Below are 6,199 nucleotides of genomic sequence, written 5' to 3'. Positions count from 1 at the left end.
AATATATATGTACGCACAAGTGAGTCAAATATATAATATACAGTATTTGAATGACATAAATAAGTGGAGTACTTTCGTAAAATAGTAAATATTAGGCCTTAAATAAGGCTCTATAGTTATAATTTGCGTATTTATAGTTAATAGCTAATGTTAGGGGAGGAGAGAGTAGAGAGGTTAGCGAGATCTCGGGAGAGAGTGTATTTTTTTAATAGGATAAAAAAAATACTTATACAAAGTTATTTGTATCAAAACGAATACATATTAAGAGGAGAAAGACGAGTGTGATAGAGAGAGGGAGGAGAGAGGTGAACGAGATCTCGAGAGAGAAGGAAGAGATGCAAGTGAGATCAGGAGGAGGAGAAAGACGAGCAAAATCGAGAGAAGGAGGAGAGATGCAAACGAAGAGAGGGAGGAGAGAGGATGGCATGTTGTATTTATTTTGTGTTATATTCTATATTTATTTGTCTCAATTGTACTTGAAATACAACACAATTGTATTTTGTATTTATTTCACATTGTACTCATTCTTTTTTGTATCAATTGTATTCGAAATACAAAGAATACAATTGTATTTATCCCTTATTGGATTGGACACACACATTTAACAGAGAAAATGAATGTATATTATAATATGTATGGATACAAATACAACGGATATAAAAATATAAAATACAATTTTTCCAAATATAATTGAAATAAAATACAAAACTCTCGTTTATATTTAAAAATGTATTTCTTCTTATTGGCAGAAGAGAGAAAATTAGAGAAACAAGAGAGAAGGCCAAAAGATTGGAAAGAGGGGAATAGTCTGCTATAAAATCAATATATCACTTTTTTAAATTTTAAGTTATAGCTATTTTTCATAAATATATTAATTTTGATCAATTTATATTTTTTCTAAATTTTTGCAGTTAATGATGTGATCAGACAAGAATATTGCATCTTCAATTCATGATTGAAATATTTAAGGCATCTTAATTATTTTGGAGTAGATAATAAGAGACAATAGTTTCTTTTACTTACTTGATACTTATATTTTAGGGCTGGTGTGAAATATATACCATAAAGTAGTTATTTTATAATAAAATAAATATACTTGTGTTTTACTCGTTTACATAAAACTAATCAAAATTCATACGAAGAATACATTCAATATACAGTATAACATGCTCAAAGTCATAAAAAAAAAATCTATACTAGCAATACAAAATATTTCATCTATATATAAATTGTACATTTATTATATATTATGATACGCTTAAAAAATTGAATATAACTTAGCTCAGCATAATGTATACTCTAATTATATAAACTTGATCAACTCAAAATCATTTTTAAATAGTCTCAAAATTAAAATATAAAAGTCTCTCACTTTTTGATGTAAAATTCTCTCGAAATGATTCATATTTTTTTGACCTATCAACTTTCTATTTTATTTTTTTTAAAAAAAGGGAAAAGATGAAAAAGAATGAAGAAAGACTAAGCAGAAGAAGAGAAATAAAAAGAAGGAAGTAGAAGAATGAAAGGAAGTTATAATGGTAAAAATGAAAGAAGGAAAAGAAATAATTTTCCAATTTCAATAATTTTATACACTATAGTTTGTCAAAAGTCATAGAAAATATACACACGATATAATGTATCTATACATGAGTTATACATTAGCTGTACATTATGATACACCAAAAAAATTTATATATAACTTAACTATACATCAAATATACATTAACTGTGCATGAAATATACATTGACTTTTTAATCTCAATCAACTCAAAATCACATTTAAATAGTCCCAAAGTGATTCACGTTTTTGATACATCATATTTTTTTTAATTAAAAGAAGAAGAAAAGAAAATGACAAAGGAAGCCATTAAAGCCAAGGAGGAATAAGAACAGAGTATTAGCCAATTTGAGTTGTTTTGAAAACTGGATTGATCTTTTTATAAAGTAAAGGGTTTGCATAATTAATCCTATTTTATATAATGTAAAATTGAATGTTAATTTTAATTAAAGAGCAAGCCCTTCTAAACCTTACGGTCTTGGGTTGGGTGTGATTAATAAGGCCCGAGATCAGAATAAAGGAATAATTTGTTCTAGTCCATAAAAATAAAACTGTCAAAATGAAATGATTTAACTTGATTCAACTCAATTTTTATAGGCTAGAGACTTAAAGAGATTAGGAGGAGTCGATCCTTTTAGTTAAAAGGCTTATAAAATAGCAATCAAACTCAGTCTTAAATGGGCAATCAGTCGGGACGGATTGATATTTCAATAAAAAAAATGAACAATATTGATCGCTTAGAAAAAATATCGAACGTTGATATCTTATGAATACGACATCAATACATAAAGAAATTCATTTATTATGAATTATACATATTTCAATGAATACTTATGAAACAACATAATAGCCAAAATATAATATTCATAAGATTCATCCGAGCAAAAAACATTATCTGACAACTTTTTCCATAAACAAGAGAAGAAAAAAGAAGTGAAAAATTAGACATAAAAACAAAAATAGAAGAGGTCAAAGATTCAAAATTATAACGGAGTAATGATTTGGGCTAATAAAAAAATTAAGTGAACTAATGATCCTGAAATATAAATGATCTACAAAGGAGTTAGACTTTTTTTTATATATTTTAAATATTTATTGATAAAATCTTAACAAATAAAACACTACTTAAATTATGTTCTATAATAAATGTTTCTAAAATTCACAGTCCACGGGCTGACCTTAAGGCTTGTATATAAAGGCTAGCGAATCAAATGAGACTAGGCTAACAAACCTTGTTCAAAAATGAACTAATAAAATTAAGCTCAATACCACTTAATTCAAAAATTGAGTTAGACCAGCCTAATAGCCCGACCCCATTTTAACAACTTTACATAGAAAACTCTGGTTCGTGAAGATAGGTTGGGTTGACAAACTCATTATCACGCCACTACCTTGATAAGAAGTAAAGGATAAGTACACCGCTTATAACCCTTCGTATGAATTAATTTTAATTTTTTTCTTCAAATAATTTATTTTCTTTTGCTAATTTTGTCCCTAAAATTTGTATTTATGCATGGTGTAGAATAAATTCTTCAAAACATAAGATAAAAACTTGTAAAACATTATAGATAAAAACTTGTAAAACATTATGAAACGACTCTAAATCATTAATAAATAGGTATAGTAAAACTTTAAACCCTTCCATTTAGAGTCGTTAAGTATGTTTGCCTTGTGAGATTGGTCCAACCCCAACCGTTCATCTAAATATAGGATTATGCTAAGATTTTTGGGACATCATGCAAATGCTCCTCTTTTGGATCGATCTTTAATTTGTCTTGAAATTTAAAGAATTAATTAATTTTTGTCTTTCAGTAAAAAGAAAGTAATTGAAAATATCACTTACACAATTTTTGTGCAGCATGCCGCATGAATAGATATTTTTGTATTATAATATAACAAAAAATATGTTGCTTAACTCCATAAAAGTTATGTCGATGGACCCAACCACAACCCTAAATCTAAACAACATTGTGGTAAAAAAAAACAATTAGCATGCAAATATCAATATTTTGAGATAACTTTTAATTTTTATTTATAATATTTTTTTATATCATTGATTAATTAAGAAAAATTACTTATTTATATTTCTAATTCCTCTATATTTCTTTAAAGTTAAAAAGAAATTACCATTTTATGATGCTCTTTTACATTGTTGTTTTCCTACTCATTAACAACCAAGACATTTTTATTTGACAAATGGCTCTAAAGTGACTTTTATGTGATATCTTTTTTATTTACTTTTTACTAAAACACACTACTTAGAAGATTGATTGTTGATGTCATTCGTTCATTACCTACTTATTCAAATTAATGATCGTCAATTACCTACTTATTTGAACTATTATTCCTCTTGGATTTAGAAGATATTAAGAGGAACTACTGTATTTCACAATCTTTTAACAAAAATCTTTTGTGACTTTTTAAATATTTTTTGTGAAAGGGAACTATTCATTCGAATTACTATTTATTTTGTATATGCAGCGAATTCAAAAGATCTTAAGAGGAAGTATATTTCACAAATTTTTAATAAAAATTATTTGTGATTTTTTTTATATTTCTTGTGAGAATATTCGTAAGTAACATATTTGCAGAATCAAAATCCCAAGAGAAATTACTTGGAGATTTTTATATTCGCAAGTTATAGTTATCCACAAAGATTTTTTCTTTAAATTTTTTTGGACAAAAAAGTTGATAAGAAACTAAATTACATGTGAATATTCCTTTAAAAGTCTTAAGTAAATATTCATGCAATCCACACTTTTCTAATAGTATTCGTAAGATACAAATAGACATATTATTGATACATAAATATCACAAATGTTTATATCTTACATAAGTACTTATAGATTATACTATAGAAATCTTTTTCAATTAAATCAAACTTTAAACAAAGCATCAAAATATTCTAGAAGTAGTAGGAATATTAAAAAATTAAACTGAGAGTAGTTCCTGATTGGTAGTATACCAATCATACTATAATTTTTAATTTTTTTATATTTCATATTATATTTAATTATAAAAATAGGTCTAAACCACGGTGATGGTTACACTTTAGAAGTCATTCAAAATTAAATCAATATTTCTTTTTAAAAAAATAATTATTTAATAATCTAATTAGCTTGAGTTTGACTTTTCAGAAAATTAAGGTTTTATAAAATCAATTTTAAAATACAATTAATTCCATTACTGATCATACACTGCTTCTTAGTTTTTTTTTTTTGATAAATTTTTTATATATGTTTAGTTCATTGAGAAGATCGATTGTGAATTCATCCATGTAATTTCCTGGGGACTAGTTTACCTGATCTTACAACTTCTGCCTTGAAGAGTTTAAGCAGAATTGTCTGGACAACAACACTACCATTAACAATATGTTTCATGAACGTATTCTTAAAGTTTTATCGTGATTTTCTTATTATAATTGAAATTTAATTTTTTTAAAAAAAATTAAAATATTATCATAATTGCTTTATTTTTTTTCTGAAATAAAAATATAATTTTCTTTTCTACTTAGATTATTTCTTCATATAATAATATCACGATTTTAGTATATTTTTATCATCTTATCATCGACATAATTTACAATAATAGTAAGCTTACACATTATGTCATGATTCTTTCGAACCCAACACGTAAGAAATGCTAATACGTTTGTGTATATTCATTAAACATTTTGACTTCTATATTATAAAGAAAAATAATGAGACTAATAGGGCTTGAACACTTGACCTCATGGATTTTTTACAACTCCTTAATCTAAAGACTAAACCTTCAACTTGTTTTAAGAAATGTCTATACGTTTCTGTATATTCATTAAACATTTTGACTTAGGGTTTTGCCCTAATTTTCTTATCATATTTGAAATATATTTTTCAGAAGAAAAAAAGTTAAAGTATTATCGTAAATGCTTTAATTTTTTTTTCTGAAATGAAAATATAATTGTTTTCTCTGTTTAGATTATTTAAGAATCTCAATGAGTATGTGGTGTCATAATACATTTATCTACTGCCGACAACAACATTAAGGGATGTCAATAAGAAAAATAATGAGACTAATAGGGTTTGAACACGAGACCTCATGAATTTTTTACAATTCTTTAATCTGAAAACTAAACCGTTAACTTGTTTTAAGAAATATCAATATGTTTGTGTATATACATTACATATTTTGATATCTAGGGTGTCACTTGAGTCTTGACACTCCTTAGACCAAGGGTAGGTCCGCATGTGAAGCTTCCGTTTATAATCGCTTGCTCATGCCATGGCAAAATTGTCTGATTTGGGCGTTCTTGTGGAATTTCAATTTGACACGTCTAAATATATTTATTTAGATATATGAAATTAAAATTAAGTATAATTTATTTTTAGAATTAGACATACTTTAAAATAAAGTATGTTTATTTTGAATTTGATCGGATCGGATCACACAAAATCCTGTCCAATATACATGTATTTAGGTACGAAGATTCATAATATTACAACATAAAATACATTCAAATAATTAGATTATATACTAATAAGATTATTGTAAATTAATCTTAAATGAAAAGTTTTGACCCATAGGCCGACTCCGACCTAACCCTAATCAAGCCTCAAGGGTCAAAGGTTTATATGGACCGATTATAAGCCCTAGTTTTAAATA

Source organism: Solanum lycopersicum, chromosome 1, assembly GCF_036512215.1.
Source record: "Solanum lycopersicum chromosome 1, SLM_r2.1".
Lineage (NCBI taxonomy): Eukaryota > Viridiplantae > Streptophyta > Magnoliopsida > Solanales > Solanaceae > Solanum > Solanum lycopersicum.
This window is presented reverse-complemented; position numbering follows the sequence as displayed.